At 41.1% G+C, this 21,646-nt stretch overlaps 1 protein-coding gene across 5 annotated transcripts in view; it reads left to right on the top strand.

Annotated features, from left to right (window-relative positions):
- The first annotated feature begins 8,341 nt into the window (after positions 1 to 8,341).
- LOC116671232 (myosin phosphatase Rho interacting protein) overlaps positions 8,342 to 21,646 on the top strand; it is a 45,797-nt gene continuing 32,492 nt past the window's right edge. For all 5 annotated transcript variants that reach the window (XM_032502318.1, XM_032502317.1, XM_032502314.1 and 2 more), the window contains exon 1: positions 8,342 to 8,398. The gene's annotated coding sequence lies outside the window, so the exon portion shown is untranslated. The remainder of the gene's footprint in view (positions 8,399 to 21,646) is intronic.

Below are 21,646 nucleotides of genomic sequence, written 5' to 3'. Positions count from 1 at the left end.
GCTGACTAAGGTTTGGACCAGCTCTTAGTTATGCTGTTGTAGTTTTGGACTGCTGCGGGACTTTCTTTGACACATTGGTCTCCTCCATTCGTGTCCCAGAAATGCATGTTACTAATTTAGCTCTGGGGTTACTACAGTTTTCTTTGGATTAGGGTGGCACATAAATCATGGTTGCAGCTGTTGCCGTGGTCCTGCTCGGCGCCTTGCTGTGCCCTGCAACACCTTGCAGTGCCGTGCTACACCTTGCAAGGGCCTGCTACCCCACCAACTACTACAATTACTATATCTACTCATAGTTCCATTATTGGGACCATGATTGCCACTGTTCATCACACACCCAACCGGCACCGCCAAACATCGCCTACCAAGAGCCTGGGTCTGTCCCAGGTTTTTCCCTAAAATTAAGTTTTCCTTACCATCCGAGGTTTCTTCCTAAACGGGAGTTTTTCCTTGCTACTGTCGCACTAAATGCTTGCTCTTGGGGGAATTGCCGAAATTGTTGGGTCTTTGTAAATGATAGAGTGTGGTCTAGACCTACTCTTTCTGTAAAGTGTCTTGAGATAACTCTTGTTATGATTTGATACCATAAATAAAATTGAATTCAAGTCAATGAGTGACTGTCCCCACTGACAACCTCAGCAGGGCCCTCTTCTTCTTCCACATCGGTCGGTTCCACATCTGTCTCTTGGTCTTTATCATTTTCTGTGTTGTCTTCTGACACTACCTTCTCTAATGCATCTTCACTTCAGTTTCCAGGTCTCTCTCCTCTTCAGGCCTCAGAAAAACTTTATATACCAGAAATGTGATAAAAGTTCTATATATTATTGGCCTATAAATTATTGAAACACTGTTGTGATTGTGACATACAGAATGAATGTTGGGGACTGGGAGAAAAAGTGTGTCCATCTGATGAATGGGTATGTGTCTGACCTTAATTGTATACACTATTAGTCCCACCCGTTTATTTTTTAATGACAAAAGTTAAATAAAGACACCCAAAATGTATTAGGAATTATTCATGTTTTGTGTCACGTAGCCTGTGAGGAGTCAAAGAAACTTATGACAAACAGATTAATGAACCACATTTTTTAAGGAGAACATATACATCAGACCAATTTGACGGGAACAACATAGGATCATTTTTAATTGTTTCTATTTGTGTCTTTTACATAGCTTACTCGGACACTGTTCTGTATACCTTTGTGAATCCGAACCGTCCCAATATGGCGGCCACGTACACGTATTTCGCCCACAGACAGTTGGCCAATGAGGTATCTACGTTTATGGGCGGCGACAGTGAGCAGCCATCGCGAGACTCCGTGGAATTTCAGGAGCTTGTGTGCTCTCTGCTCCCTGCTCCCCTTCGCTCCGTTGGAAACGAAGAAAATAGACCTATTGCTGCTAACCAGGCTAGTTATGGAAACCAATCCTAAATACCACTTTTGCCCTCTGTGACTGACCAAGAGGTGCACCGTCTCTACCTGGGAAAACACACGAATCATTAGGACTTTCGGACTGGCTCTTTTTTAAAAGTTAAGTTAAAGACGCGTTTCAGGATTTCGTTACCTAGCTAGCCTATCTGCGAGTCAGCTAACTGGGCTAACCGTAGCAGAGGAGCAGTGGATGAACTTCGCATGGACTGACTGCTGGGACCGGGAGAAAAGGCTGCTGTCTGCATGCAAGCTTTCTGTTGTTGTGGGTTATTCACATGGGATTCTGTAACTTGTTACCCAACGGACAGTTTACTCCTCGGAGCTTGAAGGTGATAGCTGTGTTCAAATGTTGTTTTTGTGGCGTTCGCCATTACGTTATTGATTTGGCGACCCACTGCCAAGCTAACAGGATATTAGCCACCTATCTCAACACTCCGCTTTGTGGTGCAGGCCATGGATTGAAAAGCATTCATCACTGACTGAGTGATGAAAAGGCTGGCTTGATGGCAGGTCGTTATTTATTGGGAAGCAGCGATTGGATACAACTAAACAGCCAAAAGAAGCGTCTGATTTGAACCCTTGTCAACGAATAGCTCAATGTCTGCCTGCTCTTTGTACTTGAAAATGCATCGGAGTGCTGGAGCTTTTTCGAAGTTGGGATAGAAGGGACGCACAAGAAAACAGCGGGATAACGCCACTTTGGAAATCCTCCAGAGAAATTACTCTTTAAAAAAAAAAAAAAGACGTCAAAATAATGTCTGCCGCAAAAGAAAACCCCTGTAGGAAATTCCAGGCTAACTTCTTCAACAAAAGTAAATGTCAGAACTGCTTCAAACCACGAGAGTTGCATCTATTAACGGACCAGGACCTGACCCAGGTAAACAAAGCATGTCACAAACCATACTATTAACATGTATACCTTTTTATATTCCCTAGTGTCTTTAACAATTTAAAGTCCCGGTTATCGGTTTATCGGTCCGGTTATCGGTTCGGTTGTAACATCAATCTTAAAGTAGCTACTTGATAAGCAACAATGTCTTTATACAGCTATGATGTAGAGAAGTTAGGGTGTGTGTTCTGGGTGAAGCACAAGACCTAGCTAGCTAGCTATATGGGTTCTTCACTTCTTTTTTTTAATGCCTGTCTCCATTTGAGTGAACTATTTCTGTGGATTTCCAGTTTTGCCAGTTTGTTCTGTGGGCTTCTTTGTGTAACCCTCGGCTGCTGTTTTTGTGTGTGGCAGACTAGTGACCACTTTGTGAAAGCTCCATTCTGCTGTTAAGATTATATTATAAGCATGTTTTTTGAGTCCCATTTTCTCTCTCTCAGATCATTACTTTAGTCTCTGTTGTATTCTGTAATTGTTTCCAGCCATAAGGCCCAGATGGGCCCTTAAACGCGACTTAAGAGCCAAACAGCAACGTCAGCATCCTTTTCCCCCCTGTGTTAGTGTGGGGGGGGCACCCCGCACTTGCTTTCTTTTTTAAAAGTGTGTCGCTTGCTGCATTGAGTTCATTGCAGGTTAACCCTTCATGCTCTTGTTAGGGTAGGCGGTTTATGGTTACATCACTTCCTCTAATCTCCCTGTGACCTGGCCCACTCTCTTCAGAATCACAAAAGTTTTTTTTTGCCCCATGTGGAATTTGCCCCAGGGATTGATCCATATATACAGAAACAAACATATTAAACATGAATACATAAACAAATATATACAAAATAGCTGTTTAGGTAGTCCAATCCACAACCTGTATGATGACACCTGGAACCGGAGAGGCTTATTGCCCCGGCTGTCGAGATTGATGTCATCAGTCCTTGTTCATCATTGCTGTCGCCCATAGGCTTTTACTCTTAAATCTGGGGTGAACTTTAGCTGTGTAGTCCAAAGCAGTGACCCGGATTCGAATCCAACGTGCGACCCTGTGCTTCACACCTTCCCCACTCTCTTCCACCTTTCCTAACAGTCTATACTACATGATGAAGAAAAAAGCTCCCAAACATAAAGTTTGTCAGCTATCCAAACAGTTAGTGGAGAGCTCGGTTGCATAAGCAGCTTTGAAATGCTTCTGTCTGGACAATCCTAGGACCAGTAAGGGCTACGCAGCAGGCAATTACTGGCCTAACACTATTATTATTATTATTATGTAATGCCACATTAACAGTGTTTAAACTTCTGAACCTTGTTGAAAAGGCTCAAGGTAAGGGGTAGGCTTTGTAAAATGTTGTCACTGTTCAGAAACCCGTACACGAGAGGCGACGAACTCAATAACCCAATGAAAAGAAAGCTCCTGTAAAGCTGTGTAATGCTGTTAAGACACCATGAATAGATGATCTGATTAAGTAAATCTGAGCCCAAAATTAAATGCAAGGGATTCAGAACTTAAAGGGAGCCGGAGTTTGAGAATGGCAGCTTTGAAACAGTGGAAAAGTTATGCAAGGGGAAATGGGAATGTCGGAAGGACCGCATAGTCTATGGACAATCTCTTTTTTTCAAAACTGTTGGAATAAAGGGTGGGCGGGGAGTTGGTTTGGTGTCGTTAAGATTTTAAAATTCAGATTGTCTGCCCACTTCACAGAGTTAACTAGTTTGTGTATTCGTATCTGGGCCCAGGTTCTGGATGTGATAGCCCTCTTACTGCATTATATTCCATTACCTGCCACCAGAATTTAGTGTTTTCCTTGACATCCTTGACACCCCCATGTATTAAATTGAGTTTCTAATTCAATTGTGATTCACACCCTTATTAGTTAGGGTGGTTTCCCCCTGCGGAAATCTGTTCGAGTGGAGACTGTCAGACTGACTATATTAAAATAATTTAATTAAAACCTTAGTATATAAATCTGCAATAGCTCACTGTTCTCAACAGCCTTGTAATTCAGTATATTTTTGTAAAATATCATTTACAATTCAGTGCAAAGAGTGTTTTATTGTACGATATATTATTATTATTCTAACATTTAGCAACATCTTTACAACAACATCAGAATCTATCAGATATCCAAACCTTGAAATTAAATAAATAGATAATTGTATAATATTTCATGTTACCTTCATCCTGTTCCCTTCCAGTTGTGCGCTTGTATATTTATTTACCATCCTACTTTTGATGGTAAAAAGCATAATGAGTCACATGTAACATTTGGGCATAGAAAGTGATCATATTGCAACTAATCTGATCACGTTTGCTTGTTCACACACACACACACACACCACACACACACACACCACACACACACACACACACACACACACACACACACACACACACACACACAACACACACACACCACACACACACACACACACACACACACACACACTGTGGTACAACAGCTGACCTATGGCTTCCACACTGACAGCAGCTATCCATTGCACACAACTGCTTCTGCTTCTGACACTAAATCAGATTTTTTTTAAAAGTCAAATGTCCCATTTTCACCAAGCTTTCTGGTCAAGTAAGTTTCGTTCGTGCGAATCGTCTGTGATCATTGATAATCTGGACTGGACTAGGGGCTGCTGCCGAGGAGCTAAAAGAAAGAGTTTGATTCATAAACATGAACAATAATAATAATAATACATTTTATTTGTAATGCACTTAACATTTAAGACAAACCTCAAAGTGCTACAGGTAAGATCATAAAAACAAGATGAAAACATCAGTTTAAAATACATATAAATAGTGCAACAACATTGTTGTGCAAGGTTAAAACTCATAGGCTTTGCTAAAAAGAAATGTTTTTAGTCCTTTTTTAAAGGACTCTATAGTTTGTGGTGCCCTCAGATGGTCAGGGGGGGGGGGGGCATTCCAAGTCCGAGGAGCAGCAGAGCGAAGGCTCGATCACCCATGGTGCAAAGCGCTTAGTTCTGGGGAGTAGGCGGCGGTTGGAGTTTTTTGAGCGGAGGGATCGTGTTGTAGTGAGAGGGGTGAGTAGATGTTTCAGGGGGGGGGGGGGGGGCATTTCCATAGATGCACTGGTGGGTGAGAATTGGGACCTTATATTCAGTCCTAGCAGAAACGGGAAGCCAGTGAAGTGAGTGGAGAGTGGGTGTGATGTGGTCGTACTTTGAACGGTGGTCTGCAGGCGACGTCGTATTCACTTGTTGCACAGCCGCTAGCATCCCGCCCTGCTCCTAAGTAGCTTTGCGTACCCGTCTTATCGTCTTCATTTGGCGTTGACTCTAGCTGGTGGTGAAGAAGTTGCTCCGTCTTCAGCGGCCGCGTCACTTTTCAGAGCTTCTCGCCTTTTCAGCCCCGCCTTCCCCACTGACCGAAGTGTACAAGGTGACGGTTTGTTTGTTTTTTAAACACGGTGTCGCCGGAGTCAAAACACGGCACATCATAATAACCAGACTGCACTGATAGAGAACAGTGGGCTGCAAGAATTAATAATAAAGAGTGGGCTGCTAGTGCAGGCAGCCTAGGGACAGCATCAATGATATATTTTAACTTGATGTTTTCAACCCAGTACGAAACCAAACAAAAAACAGACCGGCCTCCCAGGAAGACTCTCAGTGCTCCCGATTAGCCAATCAATTTGGGCCTGAAACAGAGTGGAACCAGTTGAACTTTTTTTTTCTTTTAGTTCATGTGCGAACGAGTTTTTATTCCCCTTCAAGTTTCAAATCTGTTGTTTTCACTTGATCACATGATCACGGTATCTGGGAGATGTGGTTGAAGGCAGGACTGGGATGAAGGATGCAGGCAGTCTAGGTTTACATGGGAGAGACTGTGAGATACAGGCAGGTATGTGATGCAATTTGGAGTGGGAGCAGGAGGCACACGGAGAGAGAGGAAGTGTGGGGTTGGGAAACCAGTGTTGAGTTCCCCAGCGGCTGCTGCTCAACAGCCCACCATCATCGGTTATAAGGATACACAGCTGAGTCAAACTTTACAAAGCCTAAAGTTTTAACCCTTGTGTTGTCCTCGGGTCAAACTGACCCGTTTCATAGTGTATTATATCAGAAATATGGATTTCTTTCATCCAAATTGCCCAAAAATAACACGGATGATTCAACATTCTTCAGGTAAATGAATGATTAAATAAAAGTAAGTAAGTGTTAAGTAAATTTTTTTTTTTATGGTTTCAAAACAGTATCCGGGCTGAACTTTGACATCTACCCGTCTGAGATCCACTCAACATCCTCTGATCTTAACTATCACTGTAAAAATAATTCATAATTTCTGCCTTTTTAACTAAAAGGTTTGATATAAATGAGATTTGTTGACCATGAATTCCAAGAATAAGTGTAAAACCTATCATTAAACCAGCTCAGGGTTTTAAAAAAGCGCCAAAAGCATGGGGAAAAAGCAACAAAAACATTGGAAAAACACAAAAAAATGTTCATTTTCAATTTTGACCTGGAAGGACAAGTTCCTGGTTAACGGGAAGACAACACGAGGGTTAGCACATACCAAATGTTCCAGTACAGTTACTGACTGCAATCTGTTCTCGGTTGTTTTGCAATACTTCCTTAAGTTACTGCGATTGTGTTTGTGCAAATGTGTAAGCAAATGCAGGGATGTGTTCTTGCTCCTTGCTTTGGAGGACATAAGAACATATGATTAAAATCGTTGGTCATCTTCTGCCAAATTAACAGGCTGATTTTGATTCATGTTGGTCACAACATGCAACTTATTAATTCTAATGGTTTCTGCTCATCAAACATGCCTTTTATAGGCACATCCATACAGGTTCCAACAAGACCCCTATATCTTTATGTCAGGCATGCAGTGACATGGAGCCGTCATCATTAATGGAGAGGGAACAGCCCACCTGCCGCCCAATGGGAGTAGGCTCTGTGGTTTTATGTCTTTTGAACTAGTCTGTCCTCGGTTACACTGATGAAGTATGTAGTTGAACACCTCTAGAAGGTGAATCATGTGTGTAGATTCGTTTTTTTTTTTTTTCCAACTAGTGGGGGTGCAACGGACCACAAAACTCTCGGTTCGGATCGGTTCGTGCTTTTGAGTCACGGATCGGATCAGCACAAAAAGGGGGGAATTTAAACGATTTATTTAAAAAAAACTACGAAAAATAACTTATTTCACCAGTAAACGAAACATAGATGAGAAAAGGGTATTTTATAAAACTTTGAATTCTAGAGGATCAATAGTTCAAGTAACGCAGCATTTATCTCGTTTGGTGTTTTTGGTTTTGACATCAGGGCCGATGGGCCCTTTCTATTTGTGCACATTCTCTGTTGGAATCCCCTACAGTGGAAACCATCAGCGTTTTTCCGTTTACGCGCATTTAGCCGTATTTAATCCCGCATAGCTAACGAGGCAAGACCGCTGTCAAGATAAAGTTGTGGGAACTAGCGTGAACACCAACACGATAACTGTGGTCCCTTGCGCACTAGAACTTCTGTCAACGTGTTTTTCATAGGCTTTATCGAACAGATATTAAGGCCTTAAGCTGTCCATAAACCCCGGCCAAAAAGGCTTGTAAAGGTTGTGTTTGTCCCAAAAAAGCACCCGAAAAAAACAAAATTTTGGACCCAACCTTTCCCCTTCTCTCTATGTCCCTATCCCGCCCCCCTATCCCCCTAAGTTATAATGTTTCCTAAATTTCTCTTTTTGTCTTTCTTTTACGGCAAACCTTTTATGGGGGATGGGTTCTTGGCCCCTAGGGAACTGACTTTTACAACCTATGCGGGTCCCCGGGAAGAGAGCCTTATAGGCCGTTTGTTCCAAAAGGGTGTACCCAAAAATGCTGATCCCCCCCTAATTAACAGAAAATTTCTGGTTTGGGGTATAGTCCACAGCACCCTTTACTTCCCCTACAGCCCTCTAAATAATGAAACTGAGGGTTAACTAATCTCATTGTTTTTTGGGCGTTGAGAAAAGAAATGTTTTTTTTGTTTCTTAAACGCTCTAAGGATTTTCTCATTTCTTTTTATTTCTCCGCAGAATGGCAAAGGGGATTCTTTGTGTTTTACGAATGGCGTCTGCGTTTTGCACGGTGAACGTAAATAAAAATTTGGGCCCCTGTCCCAATTCTCTATTCCATGCCCCCACTACTTTCTACTACAGCTGAAAATACCACTGAAAACCCCGCCTGGGCAATCTTCTTTTTTTCTTGGTTCATAGTTAGAACATAGGGTCTGGTTTGGACCTTTTTTGGGGCTGTGCTTTTGTGTCCCCATTTCCCATTTGAGCCGTTTCTCTATGTTTAGCTTAAGTGCCCCTATTAGCCCCTTTTTAGGGTTAATTATTTTGAGTACCAAAAGGTTTTCATGTTTAAAAACACCCAATTTTTTTTTTTCTTTGGTTCTGTTTAGCAACAGAGTGAACATCTAACTTTTTTACTATCACTGGGATAGCTAGGAAGTCACACGGCTAAAAAAAATGTTTTTTTTTCCCCCCCTTTTGGGCTCCGAGGCAATTAACTGGAGACTCTTCTAGGGGGACCTTGGGAATACCTGCAGAAAAGGGGAAAAGGGAAATATTTTTTTTGGGATTATTTTTAAGTAGTGGGGGTTTAGCGTGTTTTCCAGGGGGCGAGCTAGCATGGACGGTTTGCCCCCTTGTCTCGGGGGGCCGTAAAGCGGGGCAGATTTTGAAAGCTCACCCAAGGGGCTGAAGGCATTCAGAACCGTACTCACTTAAAAAAACCCTGGAGTTTTTTTTTTTTTAAATTTTTTATCGTGGGAACACCAGAGAAAAAAAAAAACACCCCAAATCCCAAAAAATGTTTGTTTTTTCTGTATGGGACTTGAAAAAAATTTTTTTTCTGTGTGCTTTTTAAATTAAAAACTTTTGAACGGATGGAAACAAGAGTGTCACTCAAGTTAGGTGTCATCTGTTGTGCAGTGTATAGTGTGTTCTCAGGTCTGCTTAGGAATATGACAAAGATAGTGCAAGCTTAGCTGGAGGGTAGTTGACAACAGCATAAGGCTAAAATGTCAGCAGTGTTATAAATGTGCTACCTCACTAGACACATTCCCATCTAGCTCAAAGAGGGGCAATAGAGGTAGGGTTTTTCTAAAAGAGCTGAACTAGTGCTGCAGAAATCATTTCACATATAATATGCAAAATATGTTACATTTTGAATCTGATAGCACCCTCCTAAGCCATATGTTTTAAAGAGATTTCTCAATAAGCATTGTGCAGTGAAGAAGGTCTGAGAACCACGGCGGTAAGGGCTAGGAAGTCAACTCTTGGTGCCCACTGTAAGCCTCTGTTTAAGGTGGTTGTGACACGGGTGACCAAACCCATACAGCTGATCCGGCTGGAGATTAGACCGCTAGTATGTGGAAACAGTGGGGACCACACACTACCAGCCAGCCTGCCAGAAACACCCGGGCCTTTTCTTTTGCATGTGTTGTAAAGGAGAAACTTCTACGGTTAGGTTCTTCTAAACGAGCTACACTCCACAGGATAGCAACAGTTTTTGACTAGTGGTGTAACGGACCACAGTTGATCCCCGGTCCATACGGATCAACACTCTCGGTTCGGAATGCATGTGAACAGCGGATTCATTTCAAAGTTTAACCATGATAATACCCATAATAATAGTGTAAAATAATTTTTTTCTGTTGCTGGTACTTAAAGGAAGCTAACAGAGCTCTATGGAGGGTTGCAGTGGAAAAATACAGGCAGTGCAATATTCTGTTAAAAGCAGTTCACATGGACGGAACCTGTTAAAGCAGTTGATAGAGCAGCTACAGCCAGTTGGTAATTAAGATATTCAAGAAAATGGAGCTTTGAGCCGGCTACATAGTTCCAACGCATCTGCAGCAGTTGGTAGTTGAGTTACCCAGAACCCCGGTTCTAATATAACAACGTGCCTAAACAACCGGTATCTACCAGACAGAATAACAATAAGTATTTTGGTGCCACATTTCAGTGTCCCTGAAATGCCTGCGCTGCCCTCTGATCCTCCGAAACAGACGTTCGAGGCAACAGAAGCATCGCTGCATGTCCCGCTAGTTAACACCGCCGTTGCAGCAGGTAACCTCGATGTTAACCTACCATTAGCTAGTAGCTGGATTAAACAGTGTGAAAATGCTGACAGCTAAACGGTGTCAACGCGTGACTGTATTTCAGAATTCCAGCACCGGACGTACAAAAGTCTGCAGCTTGAGACACAATCTAGCACTATGGTCACTGTTGGAAAACAACACCGACGGGACTAAATGGTGCGTTTACTCGAAACTGGTAAACCTCCATATCAAAGTTATTGTAAAATACGATGAGCTGACTTTGTAATAGCCAGACGTGCCTCTGTGTATTAGCCGATTTGAATCCCATTCGGTAATTCCCTTTGTGTTGTCAGTGATGACAATGGAAGGAAACCGAGTTGTGTTTGTGTGTGTTTCCACTGTTTAATGCGTTTCCAGTGACTCCCAGGCTGGTGTGCAGTTGTGTTTTTCCTCCGATTGTAACCGTGATTCCAAAACCGTCTGCCTGATTGTCCTTTGGTCTTTTCATGTGCTCCACAAGGCAGGAAAACTGGGTCAAATGCTTTGTGCTGGGTCGGAACTTTCCAAAACCTCTGAGCTGATAAGAAAACATTAATGGTCTTGATGTCATCAAGCTCCTCATTGTTCACCTAATGGCTCGAGCCACCAGTGGAGGGAGATATTAATAGTTTGAGGTTTACATTCATATTACCCATTTGATCATCACATTATCTCAACTTTATTGCTGTTCGTCAACAGACCTTTTATAGTAAAAAGGTTCATACCGTACGGTACAAGCAGAAGAATATTTAGTTATTTTCGGCCCGCTATTGAAGCTGGGGGAGGCTGCTTATTTCTGGCGACTTTCAGCATGTTTTACTTCAAGTGGTCTGAGAGAAAACTAGACTCCTAGAAAACTAGACTCCTAGAAAACTAGACTGGCACTGCCTACTGCTGCCATATGAACGAGAGAGAGGAAAACGTGGCAGTTGAGCAGGCAGTTTAGCTGCTGCTAATTGCAGTTCATGTTTTCTGTTGCTAACTTAATACATACTAAATAAAAAAGCATATGCAATGTAGGTAAAAGTGACATTTTGTAGTTTTAAGAGGGAGTAACGTGCAGGACTGTTACGGGCTGGGAACAGGGACATCCTGGAGAAATCTTCCAGGCAGTCGTCGCAAGGCTGTACTTTAGCCTTTTGCTATAATTTTGGTTGCAGATGTTGTTAACACTTTTAGGATTAGAATACATTAGTCATGTATTAAGATTAATATCTTTAAAAGTTTTTTTTAATTTAAGCATGCCATAATGTTTATTTATAATTTACACTATCCAATGTGTCAAATATGTGACTTTTTTTTTCCTTCTTTTTCCCAGAATTATGTGACTTAGTCTCAATAAAACTTAAATTACTCAGTCACAGCTGTTAACATTCCAGAGGGCAGCGCGCAAACCCCACCTCCCATGTTTGCATTTCTATTCACATGCCAATTAGTTAGTATTGGTTTAGTTAGTATTGGTTAGTAAGTCACACTGGATGGCTTCATGGCAAACCCGATCAAATGCCATCCTGGCATTTTGCCCGTCGCCATCTTGGTTTATTTAGAGCCAGAAGTGACCATTTTTGATGAGAGGGCAGAGCTGGGGAGTATGACGTGTTTAAGCTAGTGTTGTGTAGGGTTCAGCCTAGCGCAGGGCGCATGGGCGTCAGTTTGGTTTGAAATGTTCTGGGGACAGAGACGCATTTGGAAGGGATTCCAAGTGCTGGGTAGGCTACAATGACTCATTGACTTTTTGTTTTGCGCAGGTTATGAAAGATGCTATCCTGTCACTTACGAATGTAAATTTAATAAAAAACGTGGTTTATTGTACCTAAACAATGATCCAAGATTACCAGATTTCTCTCTCATATTGCACACGATCCGCGGCCTCTGCGGCACGCAACAGCGGGGGAATGAAACGCCACACGCCGGCCACAACAACGGGACGGTCATGGTCAGGAAGAGAATCACGCAGAAAGGAACTGCGCCACACGGGACGCGGTCCAAGGTCTCCGGGGTGAAAGTCCTGTGTTGTTTGACCCATCCACCCAGGCTAATTCATGCTGATGTGAGTGGAAGAAAACATAAACAAAGTAATCGTAATCAAGGTAATAAGTTCAGTTGATCGTGATTTTAATTTTAGGTCGGATCGTTCAGCCCTATGACATCGTCTGCAATTTTTCAACTAGTAGACAGCAGGGTGCTATCTGAAGCAGTGACGCCTTAAAGCAAAACTATTTGCACCACAGCAAAAGGAAAGATGCTCTCCCATCTAAGCAGCATTCCTCCTCCAATGCCCTTATTTGGTGAACTCCAGTGCGCTCGCAGCCCCAGGACCACAGAGAGCAAGAGAAAGGGAGCCATAGGCCCTGAAAACCACATAGAAAACCTCAGATATGCCCCAGACCCCGACATTCCACACACGGCCTGCCACAGCAAGCACCCAGCTCTGCTAACGCTGGTAATGTATCAGATAGTTAAATAGTTAGAGGAATAGTTTAGCAAGTACATCACTGTTGCATATATGGCTAAGGAAATTGAAATGAAAAATGTCCATAGATAGCTAGAAAGATGGGCTGTTTTTTTCTAGAAGCATGGACATATAGTGAGACCACCCTGAAAGCTTGAAGGTTAAAAGTTCAATGACCATGAGAACATTCTAAAGGAGACGTCAGCTAGAGACCCCATTGCTCCAGAGCTGCTTCTGTCACCCACGGTTTAGACAGAATAATCCACTGTTGTTGAAGTAGTTCCATCATGGCAGTGTTAGGAGAAGACTGGCAGTTCCTGTCTGTTAAATTGGCCGTGTTACGCTCATTTTCAGGTTCATAATTGTATTTGGGAATGTACCGGAACAGCTTTACATGGTTTTGTTTTTCAAAAAAACACAATTTTTTTGTCGTACTGCACATTGCTGCAGATCCTCTTTTCACCCTGTGTGTTGAGCTCTTCGTTTTACAGCGGCTTGAGAAAGTTTACACACCCATGCTAAAGTTAATTAAAAAGAGGAATAAAAAACCTCTTTTGGAAATGGATCTTAATCAAAAATCCAACCTTTTAAAGACACCAATTCACCATCTTTGTGAATGAATGATGTGTTGTAAATAAATAAATGTTCTTCCTTAAAATACAGGGGGCATAAGTATACACCCCCCTGTGTTAAATCCCCATAGAGGCAGGCAGATTTTTATTATTAAAGGCCAGTTATTTCATGGATCTAGGAGACTATGCATCCTTACAAAGTTCCCTTGGCCTTTGGAATTAAAATACCCCCCCCCCCCCCCCCCCCCCCCCCTCCCACATCATCACATACCCTTCACTATACCTAGAGATTGGCATGGTTTTATTTCAGTTAGCCTAATAGCTGGTTTGATTTGCATTGAGATGATCTTATGGAAAGTATCCCATGCCTATCGCTACGCTCAGCAATGCCCACTGAAGTTGAAAACATCTGTTGCCAAGAAATATGAATGTTAATTATAATTAACTACAACGTTCCGTATTAAACAGCAACAGTCATGCAACGTGGATATGATTTTGACTAACCTTTCTCGTGTTGTAAAATTCTACAAAATGTATCCTTGAAGAAATATACCAATACAATTAGCCTAGTCTCAAATGGGTTGTCTGTCATGTTTACGTTTACCATTGTGCAAAAATGTATCATCATTTCAAATCATCTCCTTGATGTAATTGTTTGTTATCAGTTATATTATAGAGGCCAATCATTTCTATGATTTCTGACAACACCATTTGTTTTATACATACGAGTTTAACAAATACATGTTGCTTCATCTATCAAGATCTGCATTTTGCAGTAATGTTGCCTCCTGAGGGAATATTTACTCTAAATGAGTTACTTATTTTTATTATTAGGTTGCTACACGAATGCAACAGCTTCCTGTCCCACCTACCTGCATGGTTTAGCACCCTAGCCTAGAGCCCAACCTTTTGAACCACTGCGCCCTGCAGAACATCCACAACATACACAGAGCAGACGGACCTTTGAGGCGTCAAACAGAAGAAGAGTACATTTTGAAAACTTGTAAATAACTGTCCCATAAACTTATTTTGCCAAGAAACCAAAGACCTAATGAAGAAATCACAATTACAATGTTTTCCCTCACTCCACTTTATTTTTATCAAATGTAGAAAAAGTTGTAGAAATAGAACACTCTTAATATTCGTAATACCAAAATATATAGATATACACTATAATTGAGTGGGATGTTCACTATTGTCTGATCCTGTCCATACAGGCGCTTCAGGCACCTTGCCTATCGGAGCTTTGTCAACTGGTGCTGGGGATACTTGGGAAGGGGTGTTAAGGTGGTAATCCCGTACTTTAAGTAACAAATAGTGACACTTATACTGTACATATTATATGTGTCACTATTTGTTAAGTGTTTTTCTAATGTTGACACTACTTGTACACATTCATAGTGTCACTATCGATGTTCCATTATTTCAAATAATAAAATAAAAGTAGTTTACAGCTTACTTGGGCCTGTTTTTACTGGCCTCGCAGTAAAAGCAGACCCAAGTAGGGTTGTGTTTCCTGAACACAACCCTGAATGCTGGGTGTCCTGCAGATGTTGTGGCTTGCTCGCTGTCTGCGTTTTCATTGTAAACAAGGTACGACCTGCGAAAAAACAATTGCAAAATGAAGCGACAAAACAATTTGGATGTCGTACATATTAGCCATTAGGCAGTAGCTGCGGTGTACGATGTTACTGAATGTATTATTAATTGTATTACCTGCAAAGCATGCCCATGAAAGGGAAAACCACATTTTTGGGTGGGAAGCACAAGAACAAACTGTGGAAAGCCTGCAGGGATGATGTTTGGTAGTGGTGGCTCAGTTTATCCACATCTTTGACAACCCTCTTATCGACCAGGATTTTTTTCACTTTGTGGAGCAAACCATTGACCCTTAAGTAACACTAAGAACATTTTATTAAAACCGCAGCCCATTAAAACAGTAAATACACCAATAATTTTGCATTACAAAGGGAATTTGTGGTGACTACCCTAACCTTAACCCCAACCCAGGACTTTTGTTATTAAAGGGATATTTCACCGTTGTAAAGATGTTTAAATTGGGTCACTTATCTAGTAGAAATGTGAAAAAATAGACGGTGAGGCACTCAACTCAAGGATGTTTTGTTGTCATTTCAACCATATACTGTACATGAAACAGTGTAGCTCAAGTAGTGTTACACATAGAAAATATATGGTATAAAAACAATATCATATAAAGAACTGCTACAGTTCTACAAATTCCCTTTAGCGCACACCGCCGTCGATGTCCTCTTACCCGGCTAGCGGCGTCGGACGACACCGCTGGCTGAGGTGCTGGTCTGCGTACCAGGGTCTCACCCTGCGTGTAATTCAATGTAGAGCCGCCACTGTTTGTTCATGCTGCATTTACAGGTTCTTTGGAAAGTGTACTATTGCATTGTCTGCCATAAAAAAGATTTCAAGATTTAAGGAGTGACCTTAAAGACGCATCCCTTTTTTTTAGGACAAAGTATTTTACTTCTCTGCTTGGGGTTGTTTTCTTAGTTTAATTCAGTGTATTTTGGGTTTTATGGCCGGTCATGTCAACCAGAGTGAAAACTCAAGAGCAGTCTGTGAGAAAGTTGATTTTTTATTAATATACCATTGCAAAGCTAAAAATAGCAAGCTCCTTAGAAGGTAGACACAATTGGAGGATATGGAATCGGCCTAGTTGTGTAGAAGTCAAACCCATGCCAATTATTTGTGTTTGAATGGTAGCCTTGGCAGAAACATCTCCTTTGTTTTGGTGCAAGTAGTTGTGGGCAGTTTCTAGGCAACACGTGTCTTTTATACTCTCAGGACCAGCTAGGATTAAAGGATATGTACTTGATAGTCAGCACATTAACTATAGCAGCAAACACATATTTTCTATGTAATATGGTATGTATATGGTGGATTAATGGCGTCCTGAGCAGATAATGAAGTAGGGCTGTGAAATTAATTGAAATTTTAATCGCGATTACGATTTTTGGCTCCTAACCGTCACAATGAAGAGTAATGGAGAAAATGAAGTCATTATTGCATGTAATTAGCCCAGATGAGACAAGAGGATAACATTAGCTAACCCTGCAGTCCATCTGCCTTTGACACCCCGCTGCAGGAGACGTTGTATTCCCACAAAACATTGTATTCAATTTTCCAGGTTAGTGGAAATGCATACTGCTCAAAACCAACATGGAAAATAATTTTCCCTCAGCTTTTGGGTTTTGTTTTTAAAAACTGTAGAAAAACAAGGAGTTAAGTCACCTGTAACTTATTCTAATGGCGTTTTTCTATTACGGGTCCCCTGCTTGCCCTCCCCTTTTTTTTTGTTTTCTCCCATTCGTAAAAAATCCCTTTGGACTGGGCTAAGGGGTTAACCTTTGGGTTTATATAAACCTCCTTCCGGGTTCCAAGCGGGGCTGAGGCATCCAAAAACCGGGGGAAAACCCTCCCGGGAACAAATTTGGTGGGAGAGAACCCTTTCTCATTTTCTTTGAAAACCAAAGCTAGTTTTAAAACCTTTGAACGGGAGTGTTTTGCCCCCCCTTCCCTTTGGCCCTTATTAAGGACCGAGCAGCAGCGTTTTTGTTTTAAAGTCGGGTCGGTTTTTGGGGAAAAATCTTTTTAAATTAAATATTTTTTACAAACCCAAAATCTAATTTTATTTTTTTTAACTAAAACCCCTTTGGTTAGACCAAATAAAAAGCCCCTGGGTTCTCATCGAGTCCCCCCCCCAAACTTCCAATTTTTTTTAGTGAGAATAGATAAATAAAAAGGGGGTGGGGGGCGCCATTTTTTTTTAAATGATTTCTTTTCCCCTGTACGCAATTTTTTGGGGAAATTTTTTTTCCCTTTGAATATTTTTTCTCTTAAATTAAGATTTTCCCCCAAGCATTTTCTAAATATCTACGGCCAAAACCAAAATTTTTGTGAAACCTTTCATTGATGACTTCACGAACTGCGGGCTTTATCTCCCAATTAAAACTTGATTGTTTAATCATTGCGGGGGGATTTTAACTTCATTTTTACAGCCCCCGGCCCGGGGGACAAAAGAGCTTTGTTGTTTTTTTTTGAAACTTTTGGACTGCCCCTCAGCAGGGTGCGGACCCACCCACAATAAGGGGCACACCCTTGACTTGATTGCCCCAAAAGGTTTTAACTTTTCCCAAGGGGTTTTGGGGTGACTGACTTTCCTCTCTGTTTCATTCCTGTGTTTTTTTTAAAGGGGCACTATCTCTTTTCCCCAAAAAGTGTCCAAACAAAGAAAACCAAAAACGGTATATCACAAAAACACCATTTACACTTTATAAAATTTTTCCCTCCTCCCCCACCCACCCCCTCTCGGGGCTTAAACCATTGAGCTTTGTAGAAAATTTTTCAACGTAAAATCACAAATTTATTGACCATTGCCCCCACTGGGTAAAAAGTTTTTTCCTTTTAAGAAAATCCCCGGGGAAAATTTTTCCCACGGGGTGGAAACAAAAAAAAGAGGGTTTTGGAAAGCTAAACGAAGGGGGGAAAAAACAAACCCTCCGGGGTCCCATTAAAAACCCCTTAAAGAGAGACTTCGCATTTAAAATTTTTGGACTGGGGAAATGCAAAAGGGTTCCTTTTTTCTCTGATTTTATCTCTAGAAACAATAATATTCCCGTGCTTTTTTTGCTACTGTTGATAGGTAACCAACCCTCCATACCAGTACATCTGAACTTTATCTACCAAGGCCTCAATGACTTTGCCTCCTTCTTAAAAGAAAAAATTCAAAAGATTAGACAAACATCGTGCCTCCATATCAAGTCCAGGATATGGTGCTGCCCACAGTGTTAAAGCAAAATAGTTCCAATATGACAGAATTTCACACATCAACCTACAAACCTGGAGGACATTATTCAACATCTGAAACCTCGACCTGTTGCCTTGATGTTCTAAACCAACGGACTTTTCAAAAATTTTTTCCCAAATGGTTTGACTTCTGATCTTCTACAGATTGTAAACACATCTCTTCTTTCAGGTATCTTTCCACGGGCCCTTTAAAACTGCAGTAATCAAGCCACTCTTAAAAAAGAACAACCTAGACAAGTACTAATGAGCACTATAGGCCAAATATAAAACCTTCCGTTTTAAGTAAAATCATTAAAAAAGTATCTTTCAACACTCAACCATTTCTTGTCACTAAGCAACAGTTTTTGATACCTTTTCAGTCGGTTTCCGACCAACCACAGCACTGAAAAGGCTCTTGCAGTCCCTTTTAAAGACTCCACCTTAACACAGATAAAGGCAAATTTCAATCTTAGTATTACTTGATCTCAGTGCTGCATTTGACACGGTCGACCACGAATACTACTAGACCGATTGGAAAAATGCTTGGCCTTTTCTGGCTCAGTACTAAACTGGTTTGAATCCTACCTTTAAAAATAGGGATTACTTTGTGTCTATAGGTAATTGCATCTGAGCGTACAATAACGGGCGGAGTTCCGCAAAGGCTCCATTCTGGGGGCCCCTTCTGTTTAACACCTCTTCCACTGGCTCAGATTATGGAGAAAAAAAAAATAAGTTACCATAGTTTATGCGACGACACACAATTTACATAACCTTATCGCCAGGGGACTATAGTCCAATACAAAAACTGACTAAATGCATCGAACAAATTAACGGCTGGTTTGCCGAACTTTCTGAAATTAAATGAAAAAAACTGGGTGGTTGTTTTTGGAGCAGAGAGGAACGTTAAAAGTCTTTCGCTCAGCTTCAAACACAATGTTAAAAACAACAGACAAAGCCAGAATCTTGGTGCAGTCATGGACTCAGCCCTGAACTTTAAAACAGCCCCATTAAGACAATTAAAATCACCTATAAAACCTTTAAAGAAAAACCCCGGGGTTAAGGACTTTTTGTAAACAGGTTTTTTGGAAAAACTTTCCGGGCCTTTATCTTTCCAAAAACTTGCTACTGTAAGGGGGTCTTTACAGTCCCCCCTAAAAAAAAATCAGACAGCCAGCGGATTCAGAACGTTTCTGCCGAGCCCCAAAAACCCAAAGACGGGATCACTCACCCCAGTTCTGAACCCTTTAACGGCTTCCTGGGGTCTAAAAGATTGATTTCAAAGAAACTCTTGCTAGTTTAAAAATCACTTAAGGGTTTTACCCCAAAAATTTGCAAACTGCTACTCCCCTATAAACCCCCCAAAACCTCCCCGGTCTCGGGGACGGCCCCTCTTTCTGCCCCAAAAGGCCCGAACAAACCAGGGAAGCATTTTCGTTTCTATGCCCCCTCATATCGGAATAAACCCCCAAAACCCTGAAACCCGGGGGGGCACTCCCAGTTCTTTTAAATAAAAGGCGGAAAAACCCTTTCTTTTGTTTCCCCTTTCTTTAAATGACAAATTTCCTTTTTTTAAAATTTTCTTATGGGGCCCCGAAAAATTTTTTCCCTTTTTTTTTAAATTTTTCCTTTGTTTTAACTGTCTATTCATGTGTTTTCCCCTTTTTTAAATGCTTGTGTTTTTTACTTTTTTTTATTTTGTGTTTTATCTTTTTCAACTGTTTTTTGTGTAAAGCCTTTGAATTGCCTTTTTGGGCTGAAATGTGCTTACAAAAAAACCCTCCTTGCCTTGCCTTGCCTTCCCCTTTTAAGAGGCCTGTGAAAAAATTTATCGATCTACAAAAAAAAACAGGGAAAAGGGTTTTTTTTTCCCCAAAATCCTGCGGGAACACAAGCCCTTTTAAACCCTTTTTATATTCTTAAAAAACCCAAACAAAAAATCGGTTTTTCCCTTCAACAACTGACTTTAAACGATGTATAAATTCAGCCCTCTGCTTTTAAACCTTCCTAAGAGCAAGGGACCCCTCCACGCCAGGAGAGAAACTTCAAAACATTTTGGACACCCTGGCCAAGGAGACCAGGATCAAACTCCCAAATCTTGGGTTTAAAAGGGGCCACCCCCCTTCCCTTTTTGGCTGAAATTCCACTTTGAAAGGCTGACTTTGTAATTTTTTAATGGGGCTGGGGAAAATTCAGGTCTGGTCCATGACACACCAAAAATGTCGGGTTTTGTCTGTTTTTTAAAAACTTTGCCAATAAAAACCTGAGTGCTGACTTTTTACCTTTTCTTTTTTGGGAAAAATTTTTTTTAATTTCGAAACCCGGGCACTTTCCAATCTTTGATTTGTTAAATGCCTTACCGTTTTTTAAATGAAATTTCATTTTTGACCACAGGTTTCTTGGCAATAAATAAGCCATTTTTTTAAAATGCCGTTTTGTGTCTTTTTTTTATTTGGGTATCGATTAAAGCATTTTTTGGGCCCCGGCCCACTTTTTTTAAAGTATCATTTTTATAAACCAGTATTAAAAAAAAAAAAAAAAAAAAAAACCCCCAAACCCTATTTTTGTTATGACCATAGCCCCCAAGTTTTTGGGGGTTTGAAAATTTGTGTTTTTTGTCCACAAAATTTCCCTGCAAAAAAAATTTTATTTTTTCCCATCACTGACCTGCAGATTTTAGATTTAAAAACAGAAAAACCCCCCAAAGGGGACCCTTTTTGGAACTCTGGGCATGTTTTTTCTGCTCAATTTGAAATTTACCTATATCCCAAAAATTTTTCCCTTTTTTTTAAGTAGGATTCAAACCATTTATTATGGGGCAGAAGCCCAAACCCATTTTCCGGGAAACCGCTAAAAACCAAATTTTTGGGCCCGTCCGGGTTTTTAAGTGTATGACATTAAACGAGCCCCCCAAGATCAGTCCCTGTCTGTGTTTTTCCCCCCCAAACCCTGCCCGGGAAGCTTAAAAAAAGTTAAAAGCTTTTTTTTTCAATGTTTTTATTTAAAAAGGGGAGATTTAGAAAGGGGCCTATAATTGCCCTTTAAAGGGACGTGTATAGAATGTTTTTTTTAATAGTGGCTTGAGGGACCACAGACTTCAGAGCCTGGGTAAAATCCCTGGAAGGGGCTTTAAAAAATCTGCGAAGACCCGAAGCCAAAAAATTTTTGCCGTGGTATTTAAATTTGGGTTTTAAGTGGACCCGGGAAAAAATCACATACCTTGTACCTGTCCCCACAACTGCTGCCCCTTTTGGTTTTTTTTTGGGATATAATTCCCGAGGCTATTTGACACTGAGTTTTTTGTTAGCCTGTCGACAGTAGCAAACAAGGCACATTATTATTGTTGTTGTTGTTATTACTATTATTGTTTTTAACCCCCTACAGGTCGAAAAGGACCGCTTTAAATTTCTCT

This window comes from Etheostoma spectabile, chromosome 21 (genome assembly GCF_008692095.1).
Source record: "Etheostoma spectabile isolate EspeVRDwgs_2016 chromosome 21, UIUC_Espe_1.0, whole genome shotgun sequence".
Lineage (NCBI taxonomy): Eukaryota > Metazoa > Chordata > Actinopteri > Perciformes > Percidae > Etheostoma > Etheostoma spectabile.
Note: the sequence above shows the minus strand (reverse complement) of the source record. Positions and strands in the feature narration are given on the sequence as shown.